General features: G+C 45.4%; 1 protein-coding gene across 4 annotated transcripts in view; it reads right to left on the minus strand.

Moving 5' to 3' along the window:
* LOC147690379 (zinc finger FYVE domain-containing protein 1-like) overlaps positions 1 to 21,084 on the minus strand; it is a 152,554-nt gene that overhangs the window by 128,138 nt on the left and 3,332 nt on the right. The gene's annotated exons all lie outside the window — the stretch shown is intronic.

Raw genomic sequence — 21,084 nt, forward strand, 5'->3', positions numbered from 1 at the left:
ACTGAGACTGTTGTAGCGATCAGTTTTTATCACTGCTGCTACAAACACATACTGCATCTTTGTGCACCATTGTTGTGTAGAAGAAAGGTCAGAGCACAGTGGAAGCGGGACCACAGCACTGGAGTGGGGGGGGGGGGGGGGGGGCGCAGGGGACGAGCAGCAGCAAAGATGCAAAAGGGGGAAAAGGCACAAAAAAACAGGAGAAATACGAGAAAGTGAAAAAAAAAGCGATAGAAAGGAAGGTGAAAACAGAGCAGAGGAGCAGAATGCATGAAAACAGAGGGCAGAGAGCAGTAGCAGAGTAGAGATGCTCCCCACTGGACCACCGGGAATGAGGTGAAGGCAGGTGCCCGCAGGTGGAGGAGGAGGAGGACCTCAAACTATGGACCCAAAGGGTCGGGGGCAACAGCTACCAGGCGGAGTTGTGCAGCAAGGAAAGCAGTTCAGTGGCAAGTTCAGTGTGATCGGAAAATCACTTTTAAGAATTAACTAGCCTTGTACCATTTCACTGCAAACTTTTGAAAAAACAGCTCAAGCAGTCTGCTGAAAACAATCTTTTGGATACCTTCCAAGTCACATTCTAGACAGGACACAGTACAGTTCTGGTGATCCTATTGGTTTTGGTTGATCTTTGTCACATGGTCGACAATGGAAGTGTGGAGACATTAATACATTTGGAACTGTTAACAGTCATCAATATCATGTATCACTACATCCTGAAGAAAAAACTAGGAGGAGTTAAGCTGAGAATGAGTTGCCAAGTCAAATGGGATTCTATCTGACCACCAGCTGGGTTTTTAACCCATTGCGCTGTGTTCTTGTACGAAGTTGGCTCTCTATATAGGGATATGGTGCACCAAAACGAGCTGCACTGTGCAGAGTCCAGGCAACACTTATTGCTTTACAGAGGAACAAGTAACAAACCCAAAAGCACTCTTTTGTGGTAGTGAGTGCGAGCAGTTTAGGCTTATTAGAGAGTAGTGCTAAGCATTTGTTATGCTTACAGAGGCAATAAATGAGACACACACACACACACACAAGAATAAACATGTGACCAATTTAGAGAAATAGCACATATTTTTATACAAATTTCAACACTAAGAAGTTCAGGATCAAGTAAGTACTTTTCGCGATACTGATTTTTAGAGGTAAACAAAATGTTCACTTAAATGTGCCCTTAAGCTGTAATGATGTGCTATGGGAAAAAGGGTATAAACTGCATAGTTACCTGTAACTTAATTTTCCTCGGGTCCCCTTCAGAAATGAAGGTGGTAGGGGGTCAAGGCCCAAAGAACCACCAGCAGTTAGTCTTTACCTGCCCTGGAGCATCGGGGTGCAAAGGTGCTGGTTGGGTTGGTAGATTTGCAGCGCAACACCAAAAGACGGGGGCACACCTAGAAATAGGCGGCAGAGGGGGACTTGGGGACAAGTCCAGGAGAGCCCAACGGGGTTCGGGACAGCCCTGGGGGCAAGGAAGCAATCATGTTCTAGGAAACCCCGGCTGGGGTGCAGAGTGGTTTGGTTGGCTGGGCTTGTGCCTAAAGGACACTCACAGTTGTCGGTCTCGCTGGTTGAGGGGATACAAATGAGGGCAGCTGGGTAATTCTAGAAGTGAGGGCAGCTGGGCAGCTGGGCCACTCTCGAAGTTGGTCTCTGAGGTGCTAATGTCCCTCGTCGGCTGCTCAGTCTTGGAGTCCAGATTGGACTCAAACAGGCTTTGTTTGCTGCAAGGAGTCTGGTACCCTAGGTATTGGTGCTGTGCGGCTCTGGTTGGTCCTGGCGTCTTCTCATTTGGTGGGGGATAGATCTGCTCTTCTGAAGCACGGTAACCTCTTCCTGGGCGGCTGCTGTATCAATGAGACCAGGGAGCGACAGAACAGTGGAACGGACTTTGCTGTTTGGTGCCTGCAAGCTGCATGGGAGTAGCTCTTCTACTCCAAGGGAGATTGCTGGCAGTTTCCGAAGTTTGACCCGTTTTTACGTGAAAGGAGAGCACAGTCCAGGACCGAGGTCTCACCATATGAGTTGGAAGGTTTTGTTTGAACCACTGCAAAATAAGAGGATTCCCATCTCCACATCGGAGTGGTTAGAACTAACAGGCATATTGGCGCCAGAAATTCCTTGTTGCCTTGGAAGAATAACCTTTTCGGGAACCAATATACAATAGAGGGGCTGGACGGGCTGCTGGAACATAAGACACTAGAGGTGCAGTCCTTGAACACCCATTAGAAATAAGTTTCTTGCACACCGTGTGGAGCCCTAAGGTGCCCCGCCTAGAGAATATTAGTGGCATTATTACTTCACCTACCTCTTGACTTCATGAGGTTTTTAATGTGTTTTTTGTAAATAAGAGAGACTAGTATCTGGCTTGTCTTGAAGAAGGTGGTCGCTACCAGAAAAACCCCACCGAAACGTGTCGACGCATTTTTCTGCTCACCCGATTGTATCCAAGGAATAGGTTCATGCCCAATAGATGATTGCACTGATGAACATGTGAACAGACACATGAAATTAATTCCATATGGAACAATCTAAGCATGATGTGATCATTATATTGCACTTTTTCTTTGTCTCTCATTTATGTTTTTGTGGTTTTTATGTATTGTTATGACCCCAATGAGGTTGTGATGTGTGTCTTTTTCAATTTTTAAACAAAATAAATAACATTGTTTTTAATAAATCCATATATTTGTTGTATACATCTTGGTAGTAATTAGTCTCTGTACTATAAATGTTTAAGAGGGCCCTTTTTCTAAAAAATGTATGTGATGATTGTGTGAGTCTGCCCCACTGGATTGTGAGAATTCTAGGCATGAAATATACGTTGAAAACCTTTTGGTGATTCCAAGAGTACTTTTATTTTTTAGTTTCCATAGTTCTGGCAGCCCACCAGGGATTATGGCAGCAAGACGAGTCTGGTTGTCGCAGTTGTCGGGACAGATGCAGGCAGGCAGGGTTTGGTGCCAAACATTCAGCTGTTGGTCCTCAGTTCTCGCTTTCTTTGCTTTTCTTTGTCCTCTTCATCTTGTGTCTGTCGAATCAGAGTTCCAGGTGTCAGGGGTGCTACCTAAATACTCAATTTAGGGGTGTTAGGGGGAGTGTAAGGTGGGCTACTAACCTTTGGGGTGCCTTCACCTCCTATATGACCACTTCCTGTGGGGAGTGGGTATAACCCTGGTCAAGTTTATCGAATTTCACCAAAAACCAAAATGGTTGAATTCTATTTTTTGTTTACTTCAGGTAGCCCACCTTAGGGGTGTAAGTAACTTGATAGTCAACATGCCTCCAGACTAGCTAATTTTCCCATCTGCCCTGGTGCCAAATGGGCCTTGGGCAGGAGTGGCATTTTCCCTGTCTGGAGGAAGCCGGGTTATATATCAAAGGTGGCAGTGAACTTTGACGCCTCCTCATTTGAAATGCTGACTACTTAGCAATCCTGCTTGAAGGAGGTGACAACACCTCGAGCCAAGCCAAGCACTGTTTCTGACCTCAGAGTGTGGGCTCTCACCTGCAGTGGGGTCAGAAACCTGTCTGTAGTGGCAGGCTGATCTACACCAGTCAGCCAGTATACTAGAGATTGGTAGGTTTTCAGAGGGCACCTCTAAGGCGCCTTTTGGGTGCATGTTTTAATAAATCCACTACAGGCATCAGTATGGATTTATTTAGACAAGGTGTTTCATACCAAAACACCATAGGTTTCTGTGAAGCCATTATGAAGCTTGGGAACTCGTAACGACCGGTGCCCAGTAAATGTACTCAAGATAAACATAAACCTGCTATGAGGTGACCAACATACTTCATGCAGTGGCTGGGGACTTGGCACATAGGGTGTGTGCCATGTTGTGTATTATTTTTGTCTGCACCATTTCACGCAGCCCGCAATGGCAGTCTGCATGAGTTTGTTGGTGGTTCCCATAGGATAGCACCACACATGCTGCAGCCCTTTGGGAGCCTCTTTAGTACCCAGGCCCTAGGTACCTTGGGTACCAAATACTATGGATTTGCAAGGGTGCTAAAGGTTTTGCCAATTGTAGGAGAATTGCACAGTTACCCTGTTTTTGGGAAAGAGCACTGAAGCTGGGGACCTGGATTGCAGGAACCCAGTGCACTTCAGTCAACGCTGCATCAAATACCAGGAAGAAATGGGGGTGACCATGGCGAAAAAGGGACACTTTGCCCCAGTTCTAATTCAGGGCAATGCTGCATCCTGCCACCCTAGGCTGGACTATACAGCACTGGATCAGCACTGAAAGACCACGAGTGAGGGGCTAGTGGATTAACAATGGTGCCATGGGCACTGGGGAAAGGAAGACAAATGGATCACTCTCTCCCCCTTATACAACCATACACTGGCTAGACAGTAAATTACAGTTGAAAATTAGGTAAATTGGGCCCTTAGCCTCCTAAGTTCCTGGGCCACAGCACCTCCTGCACTACTGATAACAACCTATCCCCAGTGAAGCATCACAGCAATGGTCCTTTGCTGTAGGTCCATGGCAGCCGGCACCCCACCAAGAGAGTACCCTTCTTTTTGAGACCTCACAGTAGAGCACCATGGCCGAGATGCCCAAATGAGGAGAGCCGTTGTTGTATCAACGGTGCAACAGGCTCTGGTGCAAGCAAAGTGAATTGTTGCTCATCTGAACACCAGTCATTGATTGAACAGAAAAAAACAGCCATCATTTTGGTGCATTGGGCCCATAACCCCAAGGGGTCATGGTGTCACTGCTCTTGCGACACTATTGATAGCTATGCTCCACAGAGGTGCTTTTCCCCTTGGCCTGGCAGCCATTGTCCAGTACTGTGAGGCCCACAGGAGGAGGCTCCCTCTCATAGGCGCTGCTGCACTGGACCATGGCTGTGAGGTCCACGGTTTGATGGGCCTTGCAGCTCTGGATAATGGCTGCAAGAGACATGAGCAAGGTGACCAGTGGCGTAGCAATGATCCCTAATGGAAGCAAATGATGCTGGATAGTAAAACAAAACCATCATTTGGGTGCATTGGGTCCCTTACATCCCTAAGCCCTGGTACCACTGCACCTGTTGTACTACTGATTGTTGAGAGAGACTCAATCACATATGCCTCACAGCCATAGTTCAACACTGCATAGCCAATGGTTGATCCCTTCCTCTCCAGAGTGTCAACCATGACAGCAAAGTCAATGGAAGAGAGGCAAGTAGCATTGTAATGGTGGCAGTGTGTCTTCTTACAAAGTAAAAGCATTCCTCACCCTCTCTGCTTCCTGCAAAGTCAAATTAAGCAATAATTTGGGTAAATTGGCCACATAATACCTACCACTGTGGTTAGGTGTCTCTGCACCTGCTGCACTACTGATGACTAAGTCCCTGGCATGGGTCCATGCACATAGTCATATTACAGTCCAGTGAAGCACTTACTATTGGGCCTGGAGGAGGGGCCCTTCCCCAAAGCCTTGCAGCCCAACACCACAGCTGGGAAACCTAGGGCAAGGCACCCCACTTCCAAAGCTCTTACAACCATGGTCTAGTGCTGTGAGGCCCAGGGGATCAGAAGCCCAGGGAATGGGAGCCTTCTACCTTGGGACTCACAAAAATGGTCTAGTGCTGCAAGCCCAGAGGAGGGTGTTCTCCCTCCTTGGGACTCTCCACCATGATTGAGAGCTGCAAGAGTTTGGTATGTGAAGGACAATGGTCCAATCTCTTTGGATCTCATAGGCATGCATAGTGCTGCAAGGCTCATGGGAGAGGGCTCCACTGCCTTTGACTTTGCAGTCATGATCTAGCTCTATGAGGCCCAGGTAGAGACAACTTTCCATTATCACGTCACACATTGTACATGCAGAGACATCCGAAGATGTTTGTTGGGGAGCAAGGGGGGTCTATAAGTCGAATGGTGTATTTTAGTTATTCCATTCTAAATTCCCTCTTCTAAATTAGTCTATCTTAAAATATTACTCGGCTGGAGATTGATATTATTGAATGTGATTACAATTGACACAGAGTTTGATTTACAATCCATTTGCCACCTCCTGGAATAAGCCTTGACTAATGCAATTTTTGAGACAAGAGTTTGAAAGTGAACAACGCTAATATCCAAAAGGAATTAAATAGTCTTAAGCTTAGTCTTAAGCTTTGAAACAATAGTGGTAAATATCAAAATCTACCACTTGTACTGTCCAGTAACTACCCACTGCCACAGGACCTGGTACAGTGGGAATGTTTTATCCATGGCACTAGGTAACAACATCTAATCTCAGATTTACCACCTAACGTAAATATGCTGAAAACAAACACTATTCTAAAGCTGGGAAGGGCTCACTACACAGTGACATTTACCTGGAAAGGGCAGTACTTTGGCTGTGCTATCAGAGTCAGCGCCACCCCAGTTTTGGACTAGCTGGAAACTAGAGGTGGGGCGAGCCACTGACACCATAAGCCAGGCCCAAGCCTGATGCCTAGCTCTGGCTCAGCTCAAGGTCCTGCTGGAACAAAGCCCATACCTGAACTGAGCTTTCAAGTGGCTTCTGCCTGCCACCTTCTCTCTTCCCTAAATGAGGCATTACAGCTAGGACTGCAGACTTTTGAACTAGAAAACCAGATTTTAGCCTCCGCCTCCGCTCAACATACTGTAATTCTGGACAAATCACTTAATCTACCTGTGCCTTTAAAAAATGTATGTGAACTTCAATAATGTAACTAGAGCTCATGTAAAGCACTCCAATGCTTTCGGTTCGAGCTGTATAAAAACTGCAAAACAATGTACAAGGAAGTAAAAACTAGGGGCCTGATTATGATGTGGGCTGAAATTACTATGACCATCGGTCAGAGCCCTTCAGCACGCATCGTAATCGGCTGGTCGGATTCCTCTCAGACTAACCCGTTTTGATGGGGTCGGTCGCAAGGAACCCGAATAAGATTTCCAAATGGCCTCCGACCGGCTCAGAGAGCCTGTCCCCCATTAGGAAAGCCATCAGTAATCCCTCGGCTGAGGGATTACAATAGCAGAGTCCCACTGCCTTTCTGTGCCAGCCTTTCCAACACAGAAAGACACTGGGAATCTGTCTTTGGGGGGCCCCAGCAGTGCCCCCATGGGTGCACAGGGGGCACCTATGGTGCCCCCTGTTGATTCCTGCACCCCGTGGCAGGCATCTTGAGGTGCCTGCCATGACTGCATCTCTGCTCTTTACAATGAGAGCATGCATTCCGTTCGGGATGCATGCTCCCATTGTAAAATATAAGACTGTTCGGTCGCATCCTAAATGCTGGTCTGGAACAGACGACAGGAGATCGTTCGGCTCCAGTTCCCAAACGATGTCTGTCCGACATCGTAATCGGGCCATAAGTGTTAACATAAACAGAAAACACAGAAAAGACTAATAGACACCCATATACTGGCTGATTTGTACAAAGTAAATCTAGAAAACCTGGATAAATTACGGTTTACGCGCTTAAATTGTGTGATCTTGGGCAATATTTTATTTCATCAACTCTCCTTTTTCTTCACTATTCCTTGTGAAAGCGCTTTCAAACATGAGCTGAAAATACCAGTTGTACAAAACCCTATTGTGTTTGATTTAATAGACTACAATGTCACTCCATAATAAAACAGGGTTTACATGACAATTGTCTTGCCTCTTAGTTTCCTAATGGTTTACCTATATAAACTATTAATTTTAATAAGTACCTCTCACTGCAGTGCTATAATGTTACATAATAATGTTAAAGGCGGCAGCGCACTAAAGGTGTGACAATGAGCATCCCGCAATGCTTTTCACAGTGAGACATTAGACCCGATTGCTTCAAACCTTCACACTGTGTCTCGCCTACCTGGCCCAGGGGAGGTAGGGGGCTCCTCCCATGGGCCATTGGGCCATGCAGCACTACACTACAGCTGCGAAGCCCAGGGGAGGAGACGCAACTTGCTGTTAATTGCGTGGGAGTGGAACAAGAGATCTGTGCGCCAGCCTGGCTGTAACTCATTGGCACGAGGCCCCATGTTGCTAGGCTGAGTGCGGGGCCCTGGGCAGCTGCCCACTCTGCCCATGCCTAGGCCCAGTTTATGACAATTGATATTGGGTCAGCTTGTGCACTGCTGTATTTTAATGTAGGTAAATAAGGTTGTTTCGCTCTCCAGAGTATCACCCTCTGAACAGGGTGTAAACAATATCACTCCACTAGCATCCCCCAAATACATGGGGTATGTCCTTCAGCAAGGCGTGTTCCACCGCCTCTATTCCCAGTTGATGTGGGATAGACGTGTATAGCGGTTTTACATCTACTGTACATAGGAGTATATCTTCATGGTCTACAATTTGAATTTGGTGTAGTTTCCCTAAAAAGTCGGTGGTGTTCTTTATGTAGGTACGTTTATATTGACATGACACTTGGTTGTAGATATCGATCTAGGTATTTACCGATTGGTTCATGTAGGCTTCCACAAGTTAACACTATCGGTCTGCATTGTGGCTTCGTTGGATGTTTGTGTACTTTAGGTACCATGTATAGTGTGGGGGTCCTTGGGTTAGGTTGCAAGAGGTATCTTCTTGTTAATTGTGCCTTCCTCATAAGCTTTATTTACGATTTTCAATAAAACTTCTTTGAATTGTCCGGTGAGATTTCCATTGAGTCTCATATAGGTTTCCGAATCTTGTAGATGCAATTACACCTGTGCATTATAGTAACTTGTGTTCATAACTAGGGCTCCCCCTTTATCTGCTTTTTGGCATGTGATCTGAGTTTTCTGTGCAATGGACTTCAGAGTCCCCATTTCTTTGGCTGTAAGATTCTTATGTTTGGGTTGTTTTTGGAAGTTTATCTAAGAGACATTCTGTTTGACTAACAGTTCAAATATGTCTAAGCTCTTATGGCTCACTGGTGCCATATAGGTGCTCCTCACCTTCAATCCTTTTAATGGGTCCTCTAATTTCTCTGTGGGGTTGGTGACAACATTCTCAAAGAAGTGCCGCAATCTTAACTTCCTCATCAGTTTGTAAAAAACTGATATTCAGTTCCAAACTGTTTGTCTTCGTGGTGGGTACAAATGAGGTACCCTTTTGTAGGGTCTTTAGTTCAATCTTGCTGAAATGGTAATCTGATATGTTGATCACTAAGTTGTCTGTGGGCCCTTCTTGCCCTTGTCCTTCTTCGCCGTTACTGTACGGGTCTGTGGGTGTTCTTTGTCTTTTTCTTTTACCCCTCCTGGGTCGTCCCGTTCTCCTTGACCGGACTCTAAAAAAGGCACCGCAGAGGTTGAGGGTGTCTTTGTCCCTGTGGCTGATATGGAAGGTCTCTCCATGGTTTTCGTGAGGTTTGTACTGTCACTGTCTGATGAGGAGGTATCAGCGTTCTGGGTATACGGTCTGTTCTGCCTACGTTTGGCATATATATCTGCCCACGAATAGACTTCCCCCAATTTATAATCAATAGTGTGTCTGCGAAATTTGCGGATTTTCCGTTCATTGACCTCTTGTGTTTCGCCAGTTGTGTGTTGATGTCAGCCAATGTATTTGTGAGTTCCTCCGTATTCATGGCTCTTTCCAATTCAGTTTGATGCCTGTGATTTCCTTTGCTAGTTCTTCTAAAATTCTTGATAGTTCGTCAATTATCAGCAAGATCAAGTCTAGAGAACACTTGTTTAGTATTGCTAACCATTTATCTTTGAATTTTTGTACGTTCTTGCACAAGGATGGTTTTCAAGGGATTCTGAGGCCTTGAGGTATCCTTTGGGCTTTGTGGTACCTGAGCATAGAACTGGTGTGCAACCGTTGGTTGATTTCTTTTTTAGATAAGTGGATTAACTAGATTAATTGCCTGATGTTCTGTTCTTTGGTTCGGTTGGTTGTGAATTTGTTGGTCTCCTCCTGTATTAGGGCATAGATTCTTGAAGCCTCCTCACTTGCAAAGGCAAAAGTTTCTGCCTGAGATTCTGTTAAGTTCGATATTTCCTCGATTTGCATGTTGGCTGGCGTGCTAGGTGCTGCGTTCAGTGGCAAAGTATAACAATTGATATTGGGTCAGAATGGATATTTCTGTGAGATTCTTGGTGAGTTTGTCCTGGCTACTATCTTTAGACTTACAAAATTTAAGACCCCTAGTATAGCTAATCTTGCCACTTAAAGTTAAAAAAAAAACCATTTAAGTTCTAATGGCGGGAGAGTAACCACCGATTCTTCTTATACACATAAGAGTTTTAGTGCCAATGAGAAATCACGATAGGAGGAGTTGTTCCCAGCCATATTCCCCAAGATTTCTTGACACATGAAACCTCTTAATGAATCAGGCTTGCTGTTTTTAGGTCTCGCCTGACCCAGCGCATGCGTGGTCTCTGGCGAGACATTTAGTAACTGGCTTTTCAAAGTGCTACCCAAAGGCTTTTGCCAGCCTCCAGCATGCGGTTAAGCGCGGGTGGACGTGCACAGCTACCATCTGTCTTTCTGTAATGGCTCATTAAGCCTTATAGCACGTGAATCCCCTCACCTCCCCCTCCCTTCTCCCACTTCCTCCTCGTCAGCTTCATCTTCATTTTCCAGTAGCGTGCTTGCTGTCGCGCACACCCCTGCTTTCACTTTTGCATTCGCGCTCTGCACCCTTACAGCGCACCTCGCTCTGCCCCTCCCCCACCACAGACCACGTCCCCGCAATCACTTTCCCTTTTGGGGGCCGTAAACCGGATTCCACACTAAGCAATCTCCTTCACACCGATGCACTTTGCTGCCAGCCTTCTCTCAGCTCCCTGCTGTTAGCTGTCCACCAAGGTCCCATTCAGAAGGGCGCTACAGCGGAGTCGCAGCAGAGCGTGGCTCGGACTTACAGCTTTAAGCTAAGTGCAGCCTCATGTGCGAGGATGTGCAGATCAACTGGTGAGGCAGAAGGAGACACTTCTTCAGTGGAGCGTCAAACAGCCTTTTACCAGAACCAAGTGACAGGGCACGACAGGGGAAGAGTGACACTAACTCTAAGGTAGGCTGCAGTCCTGGTCTTCCTACGCAATCCATCACGTAAGTCCCTTCACCATCACAAATGGTTCAAGGTAGCTGTTTTAATATTCCAATGCTTGTTATGATGCAAGCCGCTGAATCAGAATAGCAAGTGTAATGCTGTCAGCCTTGAAAATATCACCGCTAATAAGTTTCAGTGGCCACTTACATTAAAACACACGGCGTCACAGAGCTCAAGTGCCAGTACAGAGCCATTTACGCAGCTGGAGAGTGGAGCTGCGTGAGATGGGGCGGCTGGCCGCTGCTCTGCAAGGGAGGGCCATGCTCAGCTTCACATAGGTTCATGGGTTAATCTGTTTCAAGGAGTTATCGGCTGCCAACGCCTTGATCAAGGCCTCCTCTACCCCGAGTGCCCCACTACTTGCAGGCCTTTACAACTAATGCCATGTACAAGAACAAACTCGAACCTAGAGTTTTTTGGTTGTTTTTTTTCTCCAGATTTATATAGCGCGAACTCGACCCAAAGGTATTGGAGCGCTTTACATGAGCACCAGTTACATGACACATTTATTTTATGGTAGGCTCGGGGAGATTTTGTGGTGGTTCTGGACCACTCAGTGTTGGTCTCCAGTGACATGGTTTCAGCGTTCTGGGTCAGGAGGCGCCTGCGTTCTATTCATGGTTGATGCTCCGGGGAGGCATTTTGGCAGACCTGACTATGGTATCATGGGCAAGTTATTAATGGTTTTAGTTGTTTAACATATGTTTTCAGCATGGAGTCCAGCGTCTCGTGATTACTCAAAATAGTCAAAGTCATAGCCACAACGACTGCAAAATATTATAATAAATTCATGTTCTTCCCCAACATGGTCTCCTTCCACCAATCCTGCAAAGCCTTTATTCTTTCCTCACAACATGCTGCTTTCTCTTAAACACTCCAACTTCCTGCTGCTATTCTTTTTACTTTGCTGTAGGAAAACACCATCAAAATCTGTTAGAAACTCATCCAAAACCCACAGATCATGTTTATGGCATCAGAGTTACATGTGCAATTTGACTTGTCTCGTAGCACCACCATTGCTTTGACTAGTTCTGCGATAGAGCTTTACTTCATGGTTTGACTTCAAAGCATTATGTTTGCAAAATGTAGTTGTCCCGTTAATGATTGTAACTTTTTGTGTGTGTTACTATTTTGGGCAATAAGCAGCATTTTACTTTTACCCTGAATCTATGACAGTCTGGATGAATATGTATTCATGTCAACTTCAAGGACTATGAACAAGAACTGTTTACATACTCTTTTTTGTACAGAAAATGGTCCCCTGTATGGCTCTGGAAATGTGTGCCTAGTCTCGGTTCCCCACAGCAAATATCGTAGGTTTTTGCCTGTTTCCCCTAGCACACATGTGTGTGTGCTGAAAGTTTCCTATCACACAAAATATGACCTAAAAGGTGTATTTGTAGCCTGTAGGCTTACACCATATTCTTCATGCATTGCTGAGCATGACAACGGTCTGCTCACTGGACTGTAGAGAACTGATGGTGGTGGCCACAACATATTATAGGGAAAAGCCAGACATGTTTTTAACAGTCGCCTTTGGAAAAGAGTTGCCTAATGGCCTCTTCTGTATTTTATAAATTGGTCTTCCAGAACCCACAAATAGGTCTTTCACTTCTTCCATCACATCAGGTGTAAATTTTATTGTTATTTTAATTGAACTGCATGTTTTCCCTGAAGTGTGTCTGTGACAAGTGGCTGTGACCACACGGGAATCCATTTTGATGTCTTGCACAGGAGTGGGTCCTGATATGGAGGGTGTGAGGGCACCCGAGACCGCAATGTGAATTGCAGGACTTCTGAGGGCCTTTTGATATAGATAACATACTGTGGAGGACAAGAGACAAAGGTCCCCATTGTAGCGTAGGGAGCCCCCTGCCTTCTTCTTGCCTCAACAGAACTGTTACACACACCCTGTTACATGGTGGCTAAGTTAAGTCTAAGCTAAGTATGTTTTTATTTTGGGTTCCCCTTGACAGGTGGCTACCAATTCCACCCCACCAACACATGATAATGCAATGGAAAGCCAATGAGTCAATGGAAGGACCAGGCTGGGAGAAATAAGACCAAGCATTGGCATAGCCAATAGGTCTAGCTTTTGGGACCTTATAAGTATTTAGTTATGCAACAGTTTATGTTGTTGCACCAAGGATATTGTGCGGCATAATTAAATACTAAAAAGGTTCCAAAATGCGAGACCTACTGGCTATGCCAATACTTGTTTAACTGATATCCCCAGCGTATAACCCTGGATAAACCTTGGATATAGGAGCTTATAAAGCCAAATTCCAATCTAATAGCAGCTGATAGAACTAACGAGTTAAAACTGCAAAGTTTACATAAAATCTGACCTTCAATTCTATCTAAAAAGCTCCAGTCCTTAACAGGGATTGGTTCAATGGCATAGAGCAGGGTTGGAGGGATTTTTGCTTTAAAAACCATCAATAGATGTAAAAAAGGCTGTCTGCCCAAGGCACTATAGAAAATACGCAAACTATTAGCGTGGGATGCTGCTTTACAGCAACTATGTTCAATATGAAGTTTGTTCTTCGTACTACCCGCTATTAGTTTCCCTAAATAAAGATATGAATCTACCACATCCAGCTTTTCAGGACCAATTTGCCATTCAAAATTACTTGATTTTCTACTTTTATTACATTTCATGATCAGGATTTTACTTTTTGAAATGTTAATCTTCAGGAAATGGGCCACTGTGTAATTCTGTAGTGATATCAGCTTTCTGTTCAGCCCGATAGCATACAAGAGACATGCAAATGGCCGGCTACTTATCTTTGGTGCATCTCCCTCTGACTGAGAAAAGCAATCGAGTAAATCTGCTATATATAACGAAAATAACAGCGGTGCTAACAAGCAACATTTTTCAAACCATTTTCTGAAGGAATTACATCTGATAAACCTTAATTTCCTCCCATTAATATCTGACACCAAGTTTGAGAATGTAGTGCTATAATCTTCTATATCTATACTAATATAATAAAGAGAGAGCTCAAACCTTTGAGGCGGGTAATCTCAGGAACCACAGCATCAATCACAACACCCAATACAGCGTTGGAAAGGGCAGTTGCGTGTCTGCATTGTGCTGTGGGCGTGGGCTGGGGTGTGACAAACGCTGGGGGCGTGGGTTACATTCCGCCCTTCATGCCATGTCTCATATCGTGTGCTGTGGGCGTGTGCTGGGGGCGTGTGCGGGCGTGGGATTACGGAAACAAAAAACGAACGTTGTGCCAATATTTCATTGTTTTTTCTTCCCAGGTTCTGTACATTCCAGCTCCGGGTGTCCATCCTGCTCCCTTTAAATACCCCTGCACCCCATAATCATAACCCACCCTTACTCCTTAAAATACCCCAACACCCTTAAACACTAACCCATATTAACCATATAAATATACCCTGTACCCCAAAACCCAAACCTATCACTAAACCCTAAAAATACCCCTGTACCGCAAAACCCAAACATAGCCCTGAACCCTATAAATACTGAACCCTAATACCCCTGTACCCCAAAACCCATACCTATCCATAAACCCACCCCTGTACCCCATAACCCAAAACTATATCTGAACCCTTAAAATACCCAAACACCCCAAAACATATACCTCAGTACCCCAAAACATATACCCCTATACCCATACTTACCTTATCCAAACATTTAAAAAAACATGCTTTTAACATTAATGCATTTACAATGAATTTCGTTGTAAATGTAAGCGTGGTAAAAGCATATAAAATGTAATGCCATGTGTTATAATGGCATTGCGGAGTCATGGTACTTTCGTAATGAAAGTATGCGTAGAGATGGTATGCGGAAAGAAAGTTGCGGAATAATGGGTGTTTACCCTCCCCCGGTAAGTACATTGGTGGCACGGCGGCCCACATCTCCAGCAACATACTCATATTTTTTCACCACCAATTTGAAAAATGCACAGGTCTCTCTCATTAATGGCCAGCACCGACATACACTTTTAGACACACCTCCCACCACAAGTTCTAGAATTGCGAACTTTAGAGCTGGGGAGCTACGTTTGAATCTCGGCATCAGCTCAACATCCTGTGATTCCAGGCAAATTGCTTTGTCTCCCCGTGCCTACCACAAATGACTGTGTTCTTCTGTAATGTAAATTGTGCTCATGCCATGTTGTCGAGTTTGCGCTATATAATATTGCAAGGAAAAATAAAGTAGGGAAACTCTAGTTCACACACTACTCAACGCGCACTCTTAAGTGCATCAGCAGTGTACTGTGAATTGGAGCATTTCACAGGCCTGTCACAGATAAGAAATGCTATCAAAACAAAATCCCACAAAACAATATACTACTGGCCGGCAGCAATTCATACCCGGACAACGTCGGGACGGGCTGCTAGTTAAGGATAGTAGGGGAGAAGGCAGACCCATTTTTTGCAAATTTTCTCCATAGTAATGGTCAATCTACCTTATTGAAGGCCATTGAAAAATCTATGAAAGCCATATATACATTTGACCTACGAGAAATCGTATATTTCTCCTCAATTAGTTTCAACATGGAGATATTATCACATCGTGTCCATCTGCTGGCCATCTGTCATTTTAGGTCTGCTATATAAAGTTATACTATGTAGCATCGACTTTGTAAAACAAGCATTAAAAATGCAATAGGTCTTGCCTTTCATTAAGTTAAAGCCATTTACTTTACTATACAATACCATTAGCAAAGCAAATGGTTTTAACTTAATCAAAGGTGAGACCTATTGCACTTTCAATGCTTGTTATACTTGTCAAGTGATTTATTTTTATCTTTTTTTGTACAAATGCTCAACTGTATCTTTTATGGATGCGTTGCACCCGAATAAAGAAATATATATATATATTATAATTTATAACATGGCTGGGATACAGTCTGCTACAAATCATAAAATACCCTGTGTTCTTTCTTAGAAGCACAAACTCATTCAGTGAGCACTTGCTTTCCCCACCCCCTCTCCGCATAAGGGTAATTGCACACAATCCGAGTGTGAATCAGTGGCCTCATATTTTGCAACAAATACACATGAAATACTGTGGTAGAATGTACAGAATAGAAAATAGGTCTAACATAACATAAACAACCTGTGATTGTGACTCTCAGCAATTAATGTGTTCACTGCACACTTCTCGATGTGTACATGTCGTTTTTATTTAGAAAATTATCATATGCACTCAGGAGTATTAATTTCCTGTATCAACCTTGTCAGTAGAGATGGGCACACAAATCATTGCAGCTGTTGTATTTATCCACTCAACACATCTTCTTTCTTCAGCTCTTTCTTGTTGCTCTGACCAACAATTACTTATGTCATACACAGGCCGACAATGTCACAGACCACCGTGATGAAAATATAACAATGAAAATAAATATTTCCAAAAATTATACTGTATGTTCTTTCATCCTACATGCATCAGAGATAGGTATCAGGTGCACATTAAAAAGAGAGGCTGAATTAAAAAACGCATGTGGATATGACTTAACGGCTAAATCGGTCGACTTTGAAGCTGGCGAGAGGCTCAAATATCCAGTGATTCTGGGCAAATCACGTAATCTCCCCATGCCTAAAAATGAATGTGTCCCTCTATGATGCAACTGGTGCTCATATAAAGCACTCTGATACCTTTTGGGTCGAGTTCGCGCTACATAAAGCTGCCAAAATAAAAAAAAAACAATCTGAACATTCATGGGTTTAGAAAACAAGCATTTAGAATGCAAAGGTCTCGTCTTTGTTAAAGTTAGAGCTATTGGCATCGCAAATGGCATTTTTTTCATTTTATAAAACATAAATAAATGGTATTGTCATTTACAATGGCAATAGGTGAGCATTAGAGAGTAGTAGAGAGTATTAGCAGACACAGAGCCCCACACACACACACAGAGCGCCACACACAGCGCCCCATACACACACACACACACACACACAGTGCGCCACACACACACACACACACAAACACAGAGCGCCACACACACACACACACAGAGAGCGCCACACACATACACACACAGAGCGCCACACACACACACACAGCGCCACACACACACAGCTGTTGCGTTTGAGCGTTACTAGCATGCACGGACCTGAAACATGCATGTCAAAATTTGGGAACACCCAATGGCAAGAATTTTTCTGCAGAAAAGTTTTAAACAAGAAAAACTATCACAACCAGGAAACAGAGGCAAGAAAAAAAAAATAAGGTCACAACCAGGGAACAGAGGCAAGAAAAAAAAAAAAAATCGAGGACGAGGGGGAAAAAAAACACAGCGGCGCCGGCACGCGCATCAGGCTACAGACTGGACCTTAAACTGCGTATGGCCTTGCGCAAGGGGCTTAATTATTATGCTTTTTTTGCGCGCTCCTGTCTTTGCATGGCTGCTTCACCCCTTGGTGAAGAGTATATTCTACTATCGTCTGGGCAAGGACAGCAGTTATAGTTCACCCCAACTGTCAGAAAGGACTTATCTAAGCCCCCTCCTCGCACAGAAAGGTGTGTGCCCTCAACATGTGGTCGTACGGCCCCTGCCTCCATCCCAGCCCCTCAACACTGATAGTTACCAGGGCTCTCCGGCATATTCCTCCATCTTGCGCTCTCGTCAGCCTCCTCTGAAACAGGACAGGAAACCTTGACCCTGCGTGCCACCTCCTTTGCGGTGTGAAGTTGCAACAGCCCTTGTCACGTGCACATGTAGAATCCAAAGTGTATACAACTCCGCGGTGGACATCTTTAAAAGGGTAGCGGTAGTTGACTGTAAGACGTTAAACGTTTTAAGAAATAAATGGCCAATTATATTCGGGCATTACTCTCGCGAGCAGAAGCGACGGACTCAAATGCAGCGTATACAACGGCAATTCTACAAGACGAGTAGGTTTCTATCGCTTGAGACTTCGAGTACTGTGTCCCAATCCAAGATGGCCCCCACGCCAAGAGTCGGTTACGATGAGTAGTTCAGAAGTCCTATTTCCGTGTTTACTAGATAACCGGTGCCGTCACAGTAATTAAAGCTACCATAGGTATCCATATTTTACAGGGTCCGGCACCCTGTAAATGGGGACCTAACCTCTCAGGTTACAAGGCCTAGTCCCGCTCAAGACCCGTTAGTGCAACAAAGAGACCTCAGAGCGAGGCTTGGAATGCATTGCCATTGAAAGTAAGAGAGGCAGTTTAGTCCGGAAGGGGCAGAGCTAAAAGCATTCCTCGTAGTCGCCTGGAAGAGTGCCTGAGGAGAGGTGCGTGTGGATGGGGTGATGGTTGGTGGGGTTAAAGATGTTGTTTATGTACCGTCAGAAAGATGCTGGCTTAAAACAGGCGCTAAGTCAAATTTGAAGCTGGAGCGCAGCCTCTTCTGTCCTGAAACTGGGTTGCTTTCTAGGTGGAGTTGCAGAATCTCTCAGTCAATTCATCCCCATTTGGAGGGTGTCACCTACTCTATGTGCTCTACTAGGGGATGCACATTTTCTTTTTCCAAGCCAGAGAACAGTAAATAATAACAAGCCGGGCCCCGAGGGACAGACAAGCACTCGACGTGCTCTGTAAGCCCGGTCCTTTTCGGATTGAGGGGCGTGTTTTTCGAGGAGAGAAAGAAAGGAAAAAAACACGCCCCTCAATCCGAAACGGACGGGGCTTAGCTACCAAAAATGATGTCACAGAACCCTCTTCTACAATGACTGGCTTCCGTCTAGGCAGCCAGCCAATGGAGAAGAGGGGCGGGTTCAAGCCTCTCTACTCTAAGACATGAGATCTCGCAAGCGAGACTGCACATGCGCAGCCTACGCTAGCCGAGACCTAAAAAATGGCTTCCTGGAGCCCACTCGTGAGTAAACATGGTGTGTAGGGAACGTTTCAACTTCCTTCATAAGTGTGGGGTGACAATTGACTTTAATTTATTTGGGAAAGGCTCGAGGGATAAGAGCTGATAACCCCCCTACAGGGCAGTTTGCTGTAAATATTGCAATTGCCTTTACATAGCGCTTACTGCCCCTGACGAAGCGCGGGATTAGTTCTCGCACAGTATCGATTAGCACTTAGCCTGACCCGCCGCTTTCTAACTGACCATTTTCTACCATCTTGATTCTGGAAGAGCTCCATTCACAAAGGATGTACTTTTTCTTACTGAGACGTGGACTCGAGCAGACAGCGATGTAGAACTTGGACTGGCCTGCCCTTCGGGTTATAAAATCATGCATTGCCCTAGGCTGGGGAATAGAGGTGGAGGAATAAGACTCATCTTTAGAGACTCCTTGGCCTTTTCCCAATTTGAGGTAAAAGCGGTTCAACGATTCGAACTTATGGGCTTTTCGCTTAAAGGACACAAAGGTGTCTTGCAATCCGGACTGCTTTGCTATAGACCCCCGGGTTCTGCACTATCCAAAATACCAGATCTGGTCGATTTAATCTGTAATCTTTCTGATTCGCACGCCAGATTACTTATTTTGGGGGACTTCAATCTGTGGCCTAATGGGCCTGCGGATACAGCGTACACAGAATTGTGCCAGGCCTGCAGCAACATTCAGTTGCAACAGCTGGTACTTTTTCAGACTCATATGAAGGGTCATGCCCTGGACTTGGTTATTGCGGAAACCACCCAGGTGGTGATTAGGGATATAGCCTTCCAATGCTGGACGGACCATGCACTAGTTCATTTCTCCCTCTACCTTCCTGTTGAGTCCTTGAGAAAGAACGGTTCGGACTCCACCAAAGTTAGTAGGCAATGGTCCAAACTTCTGAACAACCCTGACCTTCCTCTTTTGCTCCCCGGAGGTTTTAATTTGAAGGAGAATGTGGATGCGAGCTATTCCAGCTTGTGCCAGCAAATCACCAACTCTCTGGATACGCTGGTTCCTTTACGAAAATCTAGAGCCAGACGTAGGCCTGCCATGCCATGGTACTCGAACATCCTTCTCCAATTGAAACACCGGTGCAAACAGGCAGAAAGGGTTTGGAGGAAGTCTTACTCTGAGGCTGCTAAATCCCTATATAAACAAGCACTGCTGGACTATAAAGCCCAGATTAAGTGCGCTAAAGCAAAATACTTTGAGGACATGCTGCTGCAGGCAACTAATAAATCGCAGACCCTGTTCAAAATAGTTAACGACCTTTCCAGGCCGACCTGCGCGGCTAATAACATTCCGGCCTCACAGTCTCTCTGCGACTCCCTGGCAACTGCATTCGAGGACAAAATTGCCAACATCCTGAGTGGTCTCTCTAACGCAGGCACTCCTTGTCCTCAGTCCTCAGTTGCCCCTATATCATCTTCTACTTCAGACGAGTCAGAAGAACAGGCAGTTCACCGGCGGCTGGAGAGTTTTACTCTCCCTCCGTTCGATGAGTTCTGCGCATTAGCAAACGGGGTGTCTTCGGGTTCCCCTCTCGACCCACTTCCCCACAAACTTTGGAAATCCTTTCAGGAGAAACTCTTCAGCCCTTTACACTCCATCTGCCACCAGTCCTTTAGCACTGCCACGGTCCCAGAATGCTGGAAGCTAGCAGTGGTCTCCCCGCTCCTAAAAAAACCCACTCTTGACCCCACCTGTCTGTCAAACTATCGGCCAATCTCGCTGCTTCCCTTCCCAGTCAAGATCATGGAAAAGCTTGTGACCCGGTCTCTATCCAGCTTTTTGGAAAGTAACACCTGTCTAGATGTGGCCCAGTTCGGCTTCCGGCCGGCTCACGGTACGGAGTCGGCGCTGGTGGTCGTGTTGGACGCTCTCCGTTCGCGGGTCGACAATGGTCGAGCAGCCTTTTTAGTGCTGCTCAACATGTCGGCCGCGTTCGACACGGTCAGCCACTCCATTCTTGTCAACAGGCTGGAGGAGATCGGGGTAACAGGATTGACACGAGATTGGCTGATCTCCTATCTCCAGAATAGACACCAGGTGGTGGCTCTACCTCCTTTTCGATCAGGCATCAGGAGAGTGGGACAGGGTGTCCCTCAAGGGTCAGCGATCAGTCCCATCTTATTTAATTTGTACCTCCGTCCCCTGATCAGTCTGATCAAATCCTTCGGCATTTCAGTGATTAATTATGCCGACGACACCCAGCTCATTTTCTCCCTTGAAGGAGAAGATGCCGTGTCTACAGAGGCCTTCCAC

The sequence above is a fragment of the Lissotriton vulgaris genome, chromosome 9 (genome assembly GCF_964263255.1).
Source record: "Lissotriton vulgaris chromosome 9, aLisVul1.2, whole genome shotgun sequence".
Taxonomy (NCBI): Eukaryota; Metazoa; Chordata; class Amphibia; order Caudata; family Salamandridae; genus Lissotriton; species Lissotriton vulgaris.